Genomic DNA, 16,830 nt, shown 5'->3' with positions numbered 1-16,830 from the left:
GCCACAGCCATTGGCAGGCACCAGTTTCCTCATGGATTCTCAGACCGGCCCTGACAGGACCTAGATGTCCTGGTGGAAGATGCTCCGCCCCTCAGTCCAGCTAGACTAGCAGTTGCGGGGGAGGCTCCTGTTTGAAAAGGATAAAGGCCAGCAACATCATGGCCCAAGTGGTCAAGAGTTCAATTGCCAGTACCACTAAGGAAAAAAAAAAAAAGGTAAACTGCCCTTATTCATCGAATCACCAGGGAGAAGCTCCCTGAGCTGCAACAGGCAGCCTGGGCTTGAGGAATGGCTGATGCCACCCGAGGCCTGCACTGAGGAAAGGCTTAGGGTGCCCATCATGCCCACTGAAAGCCTGCCCGTCCTGGGCATTGTGGGCATCTCCAAGTAGTGACGCAATCCTATGCTGAAGCCTCACTTCAAGGTCAGGACTTCAAGGTGGCCTGCATGCCAATGCCACCACGGAGGGCTGGAATGACAGGAGTCCTCAGTCTCCTGTTCCCATTGTGCCTAAGACCCTGGAGGTTACCCTGCTCACACCCACTCTCCAGCTCCCCATTATCCCCTGGCCAGGCTGCAGCCTGGACCACCATCCTCCTTACAACAAAATCCAGAGATTGCATGCATGGTGTCCATGACCAAAATGGGTAGGTGGCTGCAGTCTTTGCCAGGGATAGCAGTGTTCAGCCAGCAGCGGGGAGCTGATGTGAGGCAGCCATTAGCAGAAGAGCCAGGGCTGCAAGGAAGCTGCTACTGAGTCCTGGGCAGCCACAGCCAAGCTGGGTGATTGTGAGGGAAGTGGTGATAATTATAAGTGAGTCGTCTATGCAAAGGCAGGACATGGATGGCTTAGCCCCCAAGAGCCTGACCTTCCTGCAAGGGCCTGGGCCTGCAGTGGAGTAAGCCTCCCCTACAGTTCTCCCTGTGGCCTGGAGAGGGAGCCAGAGGCTGGTGCTGCTGTGACTCCCAGACCCAGCTAGGTCACCATGGAGCCAGATTAGCATTCCAGAACCAAATCCTGCTCCCATGCTGTCTGGACTCCCCCTCATCCAGGCGGGAGCCAACAACCACTTCCAGACAGGGATAATGCAGACAGAAGCGAATTTAGAGATGGCTGAGGAAGCCAGCTCCCAGGTTGGGAAACAAGGCCCAGGCTTCAATGGCCCAGGCTTCAATGTCAATGCAAGAGTTGGAGCAGGATGAGGAGCCCCCATACACCCTGCCAGCCTTGCCCACAAGAAGATGGCACCTCATGATGAGCTAGCTGGAGAATCTCAGGTTCCTTCTATCCCCAGTGTCCTGGACAGTGAACAAGGACAGACCTGACACCTCAAAGGAGGAAGGTTAATTAGTGCAAAGCCAGGAAGCACTGGTGGCAAGGAGGAAGGCCTAGGCATTGGCAGAGGCCTGCCCTGACCTTGGCCTCCTGGACAGGCCCTGCCAGACACTGGCCTGGGCCTCCTGTTTCTTGCTTCTCCGGGGGAGAAATGGATCCTCTCGACCTGCTGGGAGCCACCATCATCTCCTCCTGCCTGAGTCCTGCTTGAGGGATGGATGGTCTGGGCTGCTTGGGACAAAGCCTGACAGCAACCAGAGCCAGCCAACTGGAACACATTCTCTTTCCTTCTAATTATGTTCTAGAATCCAAAAGAGTCATGCTAGGGCAGACAGAACCAGATGCAGAAAGTGGCGGGGGGGGGGGGGGTTGAATTGGAGCCCGTTGGCACAAATGGAGCAGTAAGAGAGACATCCAAATCCATGAATCACCAGCTGCTGTCAGGGTGGGCCCCCCCAGGGGTCCCCGAGTACCCTGGTGAATCCTGGCAACATCCTGTTGCCTTCCAAAGCTAAAATGACACCAGAGCAGTACCCCTTCTGCAGAAAGCTGATGTTCTGCAAACATGATTGTTTACAGCTCCCAAATTGCCTGGGAAAAGTTAGTAAGACCCTATCTGGGGTGGGAAAATAAAACAAAAAAAAAACTGAAAAACCACGAGGTAGGCACCACTGACTCATGCTTTTAATGCTAGGTACTCAGGAAGCTGAGAGCTGGAGAATTGTGGTTCAAGGGCTAGCCAGGGCAGACAACTCCATGAGCATCTATTTCCATGTAAATGCCAAAAACGCACTGCAGGCATGGCTCAAGTGGTAGAGCACCAGCCTAGTGAGCACAAACACTTAAAAAAAAGCATGTTGCTGGGCTGACCCTTTGTGCTCACATACTCCCCATGATTAAGCATGGGCTATGTTACTCCAACTGTAATCCATTACAGATTCCTGGGTGAAGCTCATGATGATGCAGCCCAGGACTGGAGCCCTGGCTCATTGACTCCAAGGGCTTGAGCTTCCTGTGGGAGGGGAAGGGCTGACACCCCCCCCCCCCAGCTCTCAGGCCTCTAACCCCTCATACACAGCTGTTGCAGGCACTTGTACTCTGGAAAGACCCAGACCAGTCCTGTGCAGAGGAGGGAGACAGAAAAGGAGGCTGGGAGGACCAGCTTTCCTCCTACCTCACTGAGCGGGGGTGGGGTGGGGCGGGGGCAAGGGAAGCATCAATACTTTTTAGCAATAGCAGTTTCTCAGTACCCTGTCACAGGTGCATACTTCCCCAGCTCTCTGTCCCAGGGCTGAAGTGGGTCCCTGTACGTGGATGTATGTTTAGGTAGGAGTGTGTTTGTGGTGTGCAGGTGAGGAGCTACAAGCATGTGGAGTGGGCAGGGCTTGAGGAGGGAGCACTTGATGGAGCACGGTGGGGCGCATCCCTGTGCACACATCCGTGCGGCACACCCTGGGCCTCAGGGGACTGGTATCTGCTCTGCTGGCAGATCTAGAGATGAAAGTGGGTCACGTCCTCCAAGGCCTCCCTAGCTCCTGTCCTGTCCTCATCTCTGTTCTCCAGGCCTTCAAAGAGAGGCCACCGCACGGCCTCGGAGGTCCCCATGCCAAGCCACCTGCCCAGTAGCTTGTGCGGGATAGGCGGAGTTGGGGTCGTCTGTGATCTCACGGAACCCGCCAAGGAAGACATGGGATGTAGACAGGGCAGGGTCACCCAGCCCTGTGACCTCCACTCTCTTCCCTGCAATCCCCCCCACCCCCTTGTTTCCATCCTGTCTTTTCTCTTTCTTTGTCTGAGGCAAGGACTCACACTGGTCTTTAATTCAGTCTTTGGTGGTTGTTGTTTTAAATTTCCTGGCAGTACTGAGGTCTTGAACTCAGGGCCTCCTGTTTACTCTATCACTTGAGCCATGCTTCCAGCTTTGCTTTTTGCTGGTGATTTTGGAGATGGAATTTAGCAAACTTTTCTGCTTTATCTGGCCTTGAATAGGCCATGACCCTTTAGATCTCAGCCCTCTGAGTAGCTACAATTCAAAACACTGGGTGATATTGCCACCCACCCTGACCTTTTTTTTTTTTAATTTTTTTTTTATTGCCAGTCCTGGGGCTTGAACGCAGGGCCTGAACACTGGCCCTGAGCCTCTTTGTGCTCAAGGCTAGCACTCTACCACTTGAGCCACAGCGCCACTTCTGGCCTTTTCTGTTTATGTGGTACTGAGGAATCGAACCCAAGGTTTCATGTATGCTAGATGTCAGGCAAGCACACTACCGCCAAGCCACATTCCCAGTTCCAGGTCTTCCTGCTTCAGCCTCCTAAGTGATAGGGTTACAAGTTATCAGATGTCTCCACTATGATCTTGACTTCCTGGGGCAGTTCATTTTTTTTTTTCTTTTTTGCCAGTCCTGGGGCTTGAACTCAGGGCCTAAGCACTGTCCCTGGCTTCTTTTTGCTCAAGGTTAGCACTCTGCCTCTTGAGCCACAGCGCCACTTCTGGCCATCTTCTATATATGTGGTGCTGAGGAATCGAACCCAGAGCTTCATGTATGCAAACCAAGCACTCTTGCCACTAGGCCATATTCCTAGCCCCTCTGGGGCAGTTTTGAAGACATTCTTTGAGGGAAAAGATATAAGCAGAAAGTATCAAAATCAGCCAGATAGTACATGGATCAGCAGATTTCAGATGGACCCCACAAGTGTATCCTGAGTGTACTGGGCGTGGTGGTGCATATCTGTAATCCCGGCTACTCAGGAGGCAGAGTTAGGAGGATCACAGTTGGAAACCAGTGTGGGCAAAATTCATGAGACCTGACTGTTGGGATTGGCAGGGACCCTGGGGGGGGGGCGGGAGGATACACAAAAAGGATGATAGTGATCAATGTATACTGTACTCATGAACTAATCATGTTGAATTGCAACCCCTTTGTACAACTAAAGATAACAAAAATAAAAATTTAAAAAGAAAAAAGCTAAAGGACTGAGGGTGTGGTGCAAATGGTTCAGGAGTACCTACCTCATAGGCACAAGGCTCTGAGTTCAAATCCCAGTGCTGACAAAAAAACAATAAGGAAAAAAAGAAAGGACGTATCAGCCACCCTTGTGCCCCTTTCTGGTGGCCACCCCTGGCAGAGTCACCCTCTCAACTTCAGACCTCATGGATTAGTTCTATCTATGGCGATGCTAGCTGCTGTAACAAATAGGCCCTGACATTTCAGGGGCTTATGGTGACATTTCTCACATAGTGGCAGTTGAACATGGATGGTTCAATGAGAATTGAGGAACCCAGATTCCTTCTGTCTTGTGGCTGGCAGTGGTGGGAGGGAGGGGGGCAGAGGTGTGTGTGTGTGTGTGTGTGTGTGTGTGTGTGTGTGTGTGTGTGTGTAGAGAGAGAGAGTAGAGAGAGTACCTCACTTCCTCTTAGGTGAGAATTGATCACATGACCCCTTCTTCCTCCCCCTCTCCCAGGAATGCTGGGAGCTGAGGCCCTGGAACAGTCATTCTTGTCCCATGACATCTGTCACAGGAACCTTAATATTCTTGTCTGAGGGAAGGCTCAGAGAGAGCACAGTCTCTTTGTCAGCCATGCCTGGCAGGACTGAGCTCACTGACCCAATACCTCATTGTTGTTTATTTGAGTGAATTTGTACGTGTGTGTGTGTGTGTGTGTATGTGTAGTGTGTGTAATTTCATTCAAGATTTTTTTTTTGCTCATTTTCCTCCACGTCTCACACATAATCTATTCACCCATCTGTGCATGCACACCTGTGCATTTCCCGTAAGACCTATTCAAAGACTCAGTCACACCTGCGCAGGCAGAGGCCTGCGGCCACCATGCAAACAGTGCAGGGTGGCCCGCTCCCTGGTTTGGTGAGGCCCATCTGGAGGGCCAGGCTCTGGAAGGATGAGGGACTTTCATGTCAGGCTGAGGGTAGGGGTCTGGGCTGCAGACTCAGAAAAAAGAGAAAAGAGAGCTACACACAAGGCCTAGGCCAGTAGCTCTTGAGTCAGGCATGGCCCTGTTGCAAAGAGCTGTGTGGGTGTGTCTTGAGCCACTCTGGCCTCAGTATTCTCATTTTTTCATCAGGAAGATGGATGAGTGGTCCCTCATCACAGGTTCTTTGTGAGGATCTGCAGCGATGAAGATGAGTCAACACCTCTCCAAGACGCTGGTCTTGGAGTGGGACCCCTGCTGGTGGCTCACACCATAATCCTAGCTACTCAGGAGGCCGAGATCTGAGGATCACAATTCTAAGCCAGCCAGAGCTTAAAAGTCCATGAGACTCTTATCTCTACCCAAAACCAGAAGTGGGGCTGTGACTCAAGTGGTAGAGCCCTAGCCTTGAGCAAAAAAAAAAAAAAAAAAAAAAAAAAGCTCAGGGACAGTGCCCAGGCCCTGAGTTCAGGCCCCAGGACTGACACCAAAACTAAGATGCCAGTCAGGAGTGGACCTGCGTCTGCTGGAGACTTGATTCCTGCAGTGGCCGGATAGGGCTGGACCCTTAGGACAGAGTGTCCAGGGGAGAATAATGGGGTTCCAGAAAGCCTGCAAGGCATCCGCAGGCCCAGCCTCAGTGTGCAGCCCCTCCCTGCCACCCCATCCCCAGATCCTTCCCTTCCCTTGCCTGAAGATTGACACCACTCCAAAACACCCTAATGAGGGTGTCTGAACCCTAAACCAGCCCCCCTCTTCGCCCCCCTCCATGGGTGGTTCACAAATGAAGGAGGAGAGAGAAGGAGGCTGGGAGGGAGGAGGAGAGGAGGGGCATGGAGGGGCGCGGAGGGGAGGCGCGCTCCAAGGGAGCCTGGCTGTCTCTGCTCATTTTTTATTAAAGATCTGCTGCAAGGTCAGCCCTGAACAGCTGCCACAAGGGACTCCTCAATTTCCCAGGTCCTGGAGGGGGAGGGGGGGAGAGGAAGAGGGAGGGAGAGAGAGGAGGGGAGAGGAGAATGGAGAGAAGCTAGAGGAAGAGGCCAGATGGGGCAGAGCAGAGACAAGGGCACAAAGAGGAAGAAGCAGCGCTGGGGGCCTGGCTCCATGGTGGAGGGTTTACTTAGCAGGTGCAACTCCTGGCTCACATGCCTGGCACTGTAAAAGAGCTGGGTGCTCAGTGCACACCTCAGGGGTCCTGGAGAAAAATGTGTACTATCAAGGTGCTGAGTGCTGAGGCTGGTAGCGGGGTGAGCAGGAACTGCCTGTACTGAGAGAGCCTGGGAGGACCAGCGCTCTGCTCTTCCCGACTACTGGTCGCTCACTCACACCACCAATGTGCTGCCGGCACTGCAGCAAAGACGTGTGTATAAATAAATCCCTCTTGCTTTTTTCTCTTCTCTTCTTCTCCTTCTTTCTTTTTTTCTCTCTCTCTCTTTCTTTTTCTTCTTCTTTTCTTTCTTTCTTTTTTTTTTTTTTGCTGGTACTGAGGCTTGAATTCAGGGCCTTAAGGTTGCTCAGTTTGTTTGCTTGAGCAATGCCTCCATCTTAGTTTTTTTTGCTGGTTATTTTGTTTGTTTGTTTTTGCCAGTCCTGGGCCTTGGACTCAGACTGAGCACTGTCCCTGGCTTCTTTTTGCTCAAGGCTAGCACCCTGCCACTTGAGCCACAGCGCCACTTCCGGCTTTTTCTATATATGTGGTGCTGAGGAATCGAACCTAGGACTTCATGTATGCGAAGCAAGCACTTTACCCCTAGGCCATATTCCCAGCCCCTTGCTGGTTATTTTGAAGACAAGGTGTTACAGAAATTTTCTGCCAGGGATGACTTTGAACATCAATTCTCTAGATCTCAGCCTCCTCAGAAGCTAAGATTACAGGCAAGAGCCACCACTACCTGGCTATAGAAGAGACTTTTTTCTGCATTGAGATTTGAACTCAGGGCCTCACACTGAGTCTGTCACTCTTTTTGCTTTTGGTTTGTTTTTCTTTTCCTCTCTCTGTCTCTCTCTCTCTGTCTCTCTCTGTCTCTCTCTCTCTCTCTCTCCCTCCCTCCCTCCCTCTTCCTTTCTTTCTTTTGTTCTAAGCCTTGAGCATAAAAGATCAAGGACCGTGCCCAGGCCCTGAGTTCAAGTTCCAGTACCGGCACCAAAAATAATATTGACCCAGGGGAACGAGCGATTTGGGGGATGTTAGCAGGCTTGTCCTTGCTGTGGGCTGTAGTGAGGTAGAGCTACATGGCCGCAGGAGTGTGGAGAAACACAGCCCCTCATGGTGACCAGGAGCGTGAGCAGGAAGGGGCTAGGGCAACATCCAGTCCCCAAGGGCATGCCCCCAGTGACCCCCTTCCTCCAGCTAGGGCCAGCCCCTGATGATGCCAGCACCTCTCAAAATAGCATCACCAGCTGGGGATCCAGCTGTAACCCAGGAGCCTGTGGGAGCCGCTTTCTATTCAAGTCCAATGGCAGGAGCATGAGGCTGAGGTTTGCAGGGAGGACACTGAGACACCACCCAGGCTCCCAGCTAGGAAAGTTTGCTTGCAGCTGCTTTCTGGTCCCCAGAAGCAGCTCCTGTTGCAAAGCCGAGGAGGCAGGGGGCTGCAGAAGCTGAAGAAGGGAAGGCCAAAGAAAAGAGGCCAAGCTGGGGCAGTGTTCACAGGTAGGAGCTCCAAAGAGAGTTGAAGTAAAGGCCAGTCAGGAATTGAGTGTATGTGGCAAGATTTCCTAAAGCCAATCTCATTTAAAGATTGCTCTCCAGTGTTGGATAAAAGGGTGCCCTTGTGTGCACCACCCCTCCAGCTCTCCTCCAGCCCTTTGCACACAAACCTCTGGAAGCCCTCTCCAAGCCCTGGATATGCCTGACACCCTCCCTGCTCTGCCTTGAGAGGCTAAGCCAGGCAGAAGAACCGGCCCCCCTTTTCTGGAAGGGGGGACAAACTGACTGGTGCTTGGCCACCCAAAGCCCCAGCAGATCAAATATTCATGTAGCCCGAAGGCAAGAGACCAGCAGAGGCCTTGCCCAGGGGCTCTGGGGCTGCAGGGCTGGCAGCCGCAGCTGGACCCCACCCCCAACCTTTGTTCTGCAACAGCGTGGAGAGATCCCAGCGATACATATGCCCATACACACACACACACACATGCAAGATGCCACTGGGCAAAGACACCTGGGGAAGGGAAGAGGGGAGGAGAGGAGGTCACATGGATTCCAAGAAGTCACACACACACACACACACACACACACACACACACACACACACAACTGGACACAGACCTGCATGCACAGACTCACTGTGAATGTACTCAGTTCTGGGGATGGCACTCAGCATCATTCAGAGCTGTTTTTTTTGGTGCTGGTCCTGGGGCAGGAACTCAGGGCCTGGATGCTGTCCCTAAGTTTCTTTTGCCCAAAGCTAGTGCTCTACCACTTGAGCCACAGCTCCATTTCTGGCTTTTGGGTTGGCTTATTGGGGATAAGAGTCTCACAGGTTTCCCTGTCTGGTCTGGCTTTGAACTGCAATCCTCAGATCTCAGCCTTCTGAATAGCTGGAATTACATTTGTGAGCAACCACCATCTGGTCCCAATGAAAAACAAAAACCCGAAGAAAAAAAGCCAAACTACTTTTAGGTGTTAGTCATAGGCTGAGACAGTCTTATCAGAGACTTAATACAGAGTCATTCCCACCCCCAAATTAACATCCTCCTTCATCCCTAGGTGGCTCTGAGTCAAAGGGTGGGAGCGGCTGCGTCGGCCCAGAGCCCGGCCGCGGGCGGTCCTCCAGGCCGGGGGGCGGCGCTGTGGGCGCTGCGGGCGCCGTGCGCCGGGACGCTCTGGCACGCGGGAGGCCCGGGAGGCCGTCTCGGTGGTGGTGCGCTGTCCAGCATTTCAGCACCGGCGGAGGCGGCGGGAAGACGGACGCAGGGCCGCGCAGCTGCCCTGCCGCCCGGTTGTCCCGGACAAGCGGGGCCGAAGGGCCCGGCTCCGGCGCCCGGCGGAGCGCGGCGATCGGCGGGGAGGTGAGAGCCCCCGGTGGGAGCCGAGTCGGACCTCTGCAGGCCGCGGAACTGGGGAGGAGGGTGGACCGCGGCCCCGGCGCTAAGGGTCGGTGTGGGGGGGGGGGCTACGGGGGTGGCGGGAGGGATCGGGGGAGGGATCGTGGCAGGGTGGGGGGGGGGCGCGATGTTCTTTTCACTGGAGGGACGGAGAAAGACAGCCCTGCGCGGTGAGGGACAGGACGTCTTGGTGCGAATGACCCCGGCCCAGCCCGCAGGGTGCCAGGGGGACCCCCAGCTCTCATCCAGCTTCCTCTTCCAGCTAAGGGGGAGCACCTGCTCCCCAGGGAAGGGAGGGACAGATGCAGGGATCCCGGGGAGACTCTGGCAAGGGAGGAGGGAGCCGGCCCCTCCTGAGGCTGGGCCTCTGTCCAGCAGGGGGTGCCCGCATAGGGCGCCGCCTGGCCCCTTTCCCAGCCATCCAAGCGCCCCCGTGGAGCCGGGAGAGGGCCAGGAGAGCGGGATCTCACGCTAGGAAGGGAACGGAGGGTTCATGTGCGGGAATCGCCCGTGCTAGTGGGGGAGAAGGGTTCCCTGTGGCTAGAGAGAGTTCCTGAGGGCTCAGAGCGGGCCCAGCCCCAGGGCTGAGCGAAGAGACGCAGCCTGCGCCTGGCTGCCGCCGCCGCCTCCCCCGCCTCCCCCACCCTCCCAGGGCTCCTGCCTGGACCCCGTGGAAGCCGCCTTGCTGTCTCTGCCCCGGGAAGCAGATCCATTGTGAGGATGGCTCTGGGCTCCAGCCCAGAGAAAGAAGCTCAGGGCCGATCTGGTCTTTCAGGTATAACTTCCAGCCATAACTTCTCATGAGATCTCTGCACCCACACTCCTGGGGTGAGAGTTTGGGCTGGTCATTCGTTCTGTGTCAAGAGAAAAGGCAGGTGTTTTGATGGGGAGAAGGAGCCTTCTCCTGTCCAAGGGGCATCTTAAGGTCATGCCCCTAGCTTGTACTAGAGTCTTCCTGAGCCAGAAATAAGATCAAATTAGCTAGGAAATCGCTCCCACACAACCTCAGCTTCTGGGTGCCTTAACTTTACACCCCATCCCACTCTTCTGTGCCAGGTGGAGGAGGAATGCTTGAAGAGTGACTAAAGAGTGGGTTGCATTTGCAGAGGTAGGGGTGGGTGAGTGGATTGACAGTCATGAACTCTGGAGTCAGAGAGACCTAGCTGTGAAAACACATCTCCCAGACAATGGGTGGGAAACTTCTAATAAGCTGTAAGATTCTGGGTGAGTTTGGTAAACAGAATACAAGTAAGACCTTATTGACAGGTATGGTAGTGCATGTCCACAATCCCAGCACTCAGGATGCCAAAACAGGAGGATCGTGAGTTTGAGGCTAGCCTAGATTACATAGCAATATCCTGTCTTAAAAAAGAATCCCTGAAAGAGAAGCGCTGGAGCTGGCAAAGGCTGAAATTTGGGGACACTGTTTGAAGCATGCCTGTTCTCTTCCCAGAAGAGTCTGACATTGATTGAGGGCATCACACCAGCCTCCATGCCAGGCATACTGCTGGCAAGGGCCGGCTCCACAAATCCACACAAAAGCTTTCCCAAGAAAGATATCATTGTCTCTCTCTCTCTCTCTCTCTCTCTCTCTCTCTCTCTCTCTCTCTCTCTCTCTCTCTCTCTCTCTCTCTCTTTTTTGGAGCTGAGAAACAAGGACCGAGCGACTTTCCCAAGGTCATGAAGCCACTCCAGCTGCCTTCCCTGGGGCAGAAGTGTTTCTGATAGCTTTCCCCAAGTCTTGGTACCTAGGCCCAGATAATCTCATGTTCTTGATGCATGGCACCAGTTTTACAGGTGTGGAGCCTGAGGCATGCACAGGGGTGAGGGGGTACAGCCCTGGCTCTCTACAAGGTCATGGGGAGGCTTGAAGGTAGACAGTGCTTTGAACAGGCAGCTAGATGCCCTCACCCCATCCCGTCCCTGTTATAATCCCACCTTCAAAAGGGGAGTGTGGGCAGGCCCATCTGCTTACCCTCACACCTGCACCCCATCTCCTGTGCTCAGCAGCCTCTTGCTGACCTGCACATGCTGGTGACTGCCACCCCCTGAAATGGCTCATGGTCACAAGCAGCTGCCAGTGCCACGGGAGCTAGCCTCCCGCCCCTGCTCACCTCCTTCCCTCTGCCCATAGTTTATTACCCTCAGGTATGCAGTCGGAGCAGCTCCAGTCCCAGAAACCAGGAGGAGGCAAGGAGCCCGGCTCCCCTTCCTTAGCCCTACCCAGCTGCCCACGATCTGACTCTCACCACGATGCTCTCATCTTGTCCTCACATGACCTGGTGCCAAGGTGCCCATGTTGCCTCTTCACAGAGGAACAAAATGAAGAGAGGGGTGATGTGACTTTCCCAAGGTCGCAGAGCAAAGTCTGGGTGCAGCCCAAGCCTCTTGCCTCAGGGGCCCCCCAAGGAGGCTTCCACAACACCCCTATCCTCAGTTCTGCAGGTGCTCCAGGGTGGCAGCCACCCATGCCAACAGAGGACAGAGGAGGTACGGGAGGAGGTGCAGGAGGAGGAGGAGGAAGAGAAGGAGGAGGAGGAGGCATGTGGTAGGGGACCAGAATGGCCCTAGGGCAGAAATCCAGCTCTAGTCCTGATTTCTTGTTTGACCTTGAATACATCCCTTCCTACCTTTAAATCATCCCAGTGTCCTTGACTTTAAGATGATAGGGTTTGCCTCATCCCCCCCCCAAATCCATGTCAGCACCTAGATTTCAAGATCTTTTTGCTCTATTAATTTGTACCTCAGGAATTCCATCGGCAGATGTCCAAGGCAATGTTTCGAGCTTGGACTTCTTGCAGCTGAGATTTCAAATTCACCTGTCCCTCCCAATGGCAGACTTGGGTTTACAATGGAAGGGGAAAAGACAGGAGAGGCCAGGGCTTGCCTGCAAAAGCCCTGCAGCTGAGCCAAGACCAGATCTCCCATGGTCCTTTCTTTGGGGTGACCTGTGGGGACCCTGAAGGTGCCTTCCTGGCCTGGGGCCTCCATGCACAGATGCAGGAAGCAGCGGGGTACGGCGGTCAAGGCTGAGGCACAGATGGCAGAGGAAAGGGGATTTTGCAGGCTTGTCCTGGGAACCCAGGGCCTGAGCAGGGCTAGCGGGGGAGCTGGTCCAGAAGACTGGGAATGGCAGAACGAAATGGAGAGCTTTCTGCTGAGTGCCCACACTGGCCTGCAAGGTGCTGGAATCCCAGGAACTGAGAAGGGTTTAATGAGGGGGCCAGGGATCCTCAAGGGGGAGAGGGTGCTCAGGGAAGAGAAGGGACTCAGGGAGATGGTACCCAGAGGAGCGCTAGGGTCAGAGGTTGGGGTGAAGTTAGAGGGGAAGGGGTGGGGGCAGAGCAAGTAAGGGGAGAAGGGATCAGCAATAGGGCGGCAGGCCTGTGATGGGAGGACCGCCCCGCCCCCCCCCCCCCCACCAGACTGGCCTAGGTTCTTCTTGCGAAGACACCTCTGCACTCCTGCTCCTTCATTCTCCTTTGGTCACGAGCTCAGGAGGTGACCGTGCTGTCCCTAGAGGCCCAGCACTGTTTGCGCCCATATTCTCCACAGGGATCTAGGCCCAGGTGGACTCTTGGCCAGGGAGAAAGGCCTCAGTATCCACATGCATGCTGACTCCCGAGCAGCCCCAACCCCCAGGGATGCCCCGTAGCTGGAAGCCAGCAGCCTGCTGGACTGGTCTGCAGTCCGTAGGCAGCCTGGCTTCAGCCTCCATCACCCTCGCCCTGGCCTCCTGCCCACTGCAGGGGCCACTGTGCCAGCAGAACCTGGCAGACGGTGCCCAGCTCCCTCGGCGGCTGCCAGAGCCTCTGAGGGCTGTGAGGAGGCTGAGCCAGCTTCCCCAGACCCTAGGGTTCAGGCAGCTTCCTCCGCAGGGGTCTATGGCACAGAGCCCTCAGTTCCCAGACTTCCCAGGACAGAGGCAAGTCAAAGCACCTGTGTTGAATTCTTTTTGATTTTATGGATGGCCAGGTGTTGTGGCACATCACTGAAATCCCAGCAGTCATGAGCTTGAGGCCAGCCTGGGCTGCATAACAAGATCCTATTTCCAAAATGGGAGAGAGAGAGAGAGAGAGAGAGAGAGAGAGAGAGAGAGAGAGAGAGAGAGAGAGAGAGAGAGAGAGAGAGAGAGAGAGAGAGGTAGTGATGCATGTCTATAATTCCAGCTACTTCAGAGGCAGAGACAGGAGAATTTCCAGTTTGAAGATAGTCCAAAGTTAGGGAAACCTTATCTCAAAAACAAAAAATGGGCTGGGAATATGGCCTAGTGGCAAGAGTGCTTGCCTTGTATACATGAGGCCCTGGGTTCGATTCCTCAGCACCACATATACAGAAAATGGCCAGAAGTGGCGCTGTGGCTCAAGTGGCAGAGTGCTAGCCTTGAGCAAAAAAGAAGCCAGGGACAGTGCTCAGGCCCTGAGTTCACGGCCCAGGACTGGCCAAAAAAAAGAAGCTCAGGGACAGTACTCAGGCCCTGAGTCCAAGCCCCAGGACTGGCAAAAACAACAACAACAAAAAAAAACAAAAACAAAAATCAATTGGGTGCTAGTGGCTGACACCTGTAATTCTAACTACTCAGGAGGCTGAGATCTGAGGATTGAAACTCTTATCACCAATTAACCACCAAAAACAAAAACAGAATAAAAAACCAGATGTAGAGCTGTGGCTCAAGGGGGCCAGGGACCCTCAACGGGCAGAGGGTGCTCGGGGAAGAGAAGGGACTCAGGGAGGTGGTACCCAGAGGAGCGCTAGGATCAGAGGTTGGGGTGAAGTTAGAGGGGAATGGGTGGGGGCAGAGCAAGTGAGGGGAGAAGGGATCAGCAATAGGGCGGCAGGCCTGTGATGGGGAGGACCCCCCCCCCCGATCAAAAAGAAGTTCAAGGGGCTGGGAATATGGCCTAGTGGCAAGAGTGCTTGCCTCGTATACATGAAGCTCTAGGTTCAATTCCTCAGCACCACATATAGAAAAGGCCAGAAGGGGCGCTGTGGCTCAGGTGGCAGAGTGCTAGCCTTGAGCAAAAGGAAGCCAGGATAGTGCTCAGGCCCTGAGTTCAAGGCCCAGGACTGGCAAAAGAAAAAAAAAAAAAAGAAGCTCAAGGGCAGGGCTCAAACCCTGAGTTCAAGCCTTGGGACCAACACAAAAGAGAAGCCACCAAAAGGTCCAGGATATAGTTCAAGTGGTAGAGCACCTGCCTAGTGTGTGTGAGGCCCTGGGTTCAATTCCAAGCACCATAGGAGAAAGGAAGAAATGGAGGGTGGGAGAGAAAGAGAGAGCGCTTTTTATTGTACAAGACTTGAGAAATACAAAAAACAAGAGGAAAATAAATCCCACCAAGAATCCTACCAGCTCAGCATGGTGGTACATTCATATTATACCAGCTGCTTGGGAGATGGAGGTAGGAGGATCTTAGTCCAAGGACAGCCAGAGAAAAAGAATCTATCTGAAAATCAAACTATAAGGACTGGGGGCATGTTTCATGTGCCAGGCAGCTCAAGAATTACAGTACCACATTTTTTTTAATGAGTGAATGAGATGATATGAAAAGCTGTGGGAAAGCATAGAAAAGCTGGACGCAGGGGAGAATGAATTATCTACTGCCATCAGAGCAGAGACATGCCAGGAAATAGCAGGCAGCTGGTGGGGACAGCAGGCTGGGCCTGGAAGGACACTGAGAATCTTGTCGGAGCTGGGAAAAGTGAGTTGGAAAGTGAATATAAGTCACAAGGAGAGTCACATGAATGGCCAGGTTGGGGAGACAGGACAAGAGGGACACGCAGGCCAGGAGGTGATGGCACAACTGAAGAGGGGTGGAAACAGACCCCTGGGAGATTTGACCTGGCAGGGCTCCAAACAAGGGTGTCCAGGGAGGAAGGAAGACCCAAGGATGGGGCAGAAAAAAGGGCAGGGACAGGGTGAAGGTGACAACCTGACCTCTAGTCAACCCCACCACAGTGCACAGCCCTTGGCACCAGGCAGAGAGACCTCAGGTTGGCAGGGTGGATGTCATGATTGTCATTGAGCCACCCAATCAGGGCTCTAGAGAGGGCTTCTGAGGAGCAGGAGTTAAGCTGGGATTCTTAGTGGTCCTGCTCTCAAGAAGTCCCGCCCCCTCCTTCATCTGACCTGGACACATGGCTTTTGGTCCCTGTGACCGACCATTAGTTTCCCCTGAGTCCTTTCTCATCTCTTCCTCTTGAATTTCCTCTGTCTTCTACTCCTTGGACAGCAGAAAGCATGCGTGGTCCTTCCTACATTCATGTGGTCATTCATCAAACTCTGAACTGGAAAAAAAATATAAAAAACCATTGTTATCTCCTTGGCCTGTGCTGGACATTGGGTAGAGGAGGGAAAACGGAAGTGAGGCTGACATACTGAGAATGCTTGTGGTGGGTGAGGTATGGGTTGTATGGGAATTTTCAAGAGCACTGGCCTGCCTGGGTGACTTCCGGCTAGCTCGCAGATGGGCCTCATCAGTGGGGCCAGGTCTGCCAAAGGGAGGAGGGCATGGCTGGCAAGGGGACAGCAGCAGCAGAAACAGGAGGAGAGGGTACCACGCGCTGGGGAATGGCGCAGTGTGGGAGGGTGAAGGGATGGGACCCAGGGACTCAGCTGGAGAGTAAGGCCTCATGGGGGCTCTGAGTGCCGGGAAAGCCTCATTCTCCCATGGCAGCTTAGAGGACAAGGAATGTCCTGGCACAGAGCTGTTTCAGGACAGTCACACCCGAAGGCTGAGTGTGATTTGGACAGATGGAGAGAATGGAGGGGCCAAGGTGTGCTTTCAGGACATGGGTCACGTGGCTTGGGACCAAGCTAGGACATCTAGAAACCACTACAGCCCTGATGTGGAGATACAGAATCCCTGCTTCTGTATTTCTAGAACAGTCTGTGATAAGCAGTCTCCTGGGTCCTACTCCAAAGGATGAATTTAGGATCTGAGCTTGGTTCTGGGGCTCTGCACTTTTTCAAGCTGGCAGGTGACTCTGTGTGTGTGTGTGTGTGTGTGTGTGTGTGTGTGTGTGTGTGTGTGTGTGTGTGCATGCACATGCATGTGCCAATCCTGGAGCTTGAACTCAGGGCCTGGACACTGTCCCTTAGCTATTTTTTTTCCCCTTCTCAAGGCTGGTGCTCTACCTACCATTGAGCCACAGCTCTACTTCCAGCTTTATGCTGGTTAACTGAACGTAAGAGTCTCATGGATGTTCCTGCCCTGGCTGGCTTTGAACTGAGATTCTCAGTTCAAAGGGATCCTCATTAGCTGGAATTATAGGTGTGAGCACTGGTAACTGACACGCTGTTTGATTTTGGTCTCATTTGGGTAGTGACAAATCTCACTCTTCCTCATGGCAGAGCCTCCTCATGTGGAGAGCCACAGTGGAGGGAAACTGAGGCACAGAGACTCCTAAGGTCTTCCACACTTCTCAGCTCAGAAGCGGTGCTGCCACAGGGCTGGCCTTGTTCTCTGCAGGAGGGTCCCAGCGCACACACAGGCTGCCATTCCCTCCCAGGGCTGCCCTGAGG

This window comes from Perognathus longimembris, chromosome 1 (assembly GCF_023159225.1).
Source record: "Perognathus longimembris pacificus isolate PPM17 chromosome 1, ASM2315922v1, whole genome shotgun sequence".
In the NCBI taxonomy this organism is placed as follows: Eukaryota; Metazoa; Chordata; class Mammalia; order Rodentia; family Heteromyidae; genus Perognathus; species Perognathus longimembris.
Note: the sequence above shows the minus strand (reverse complement) of the source record.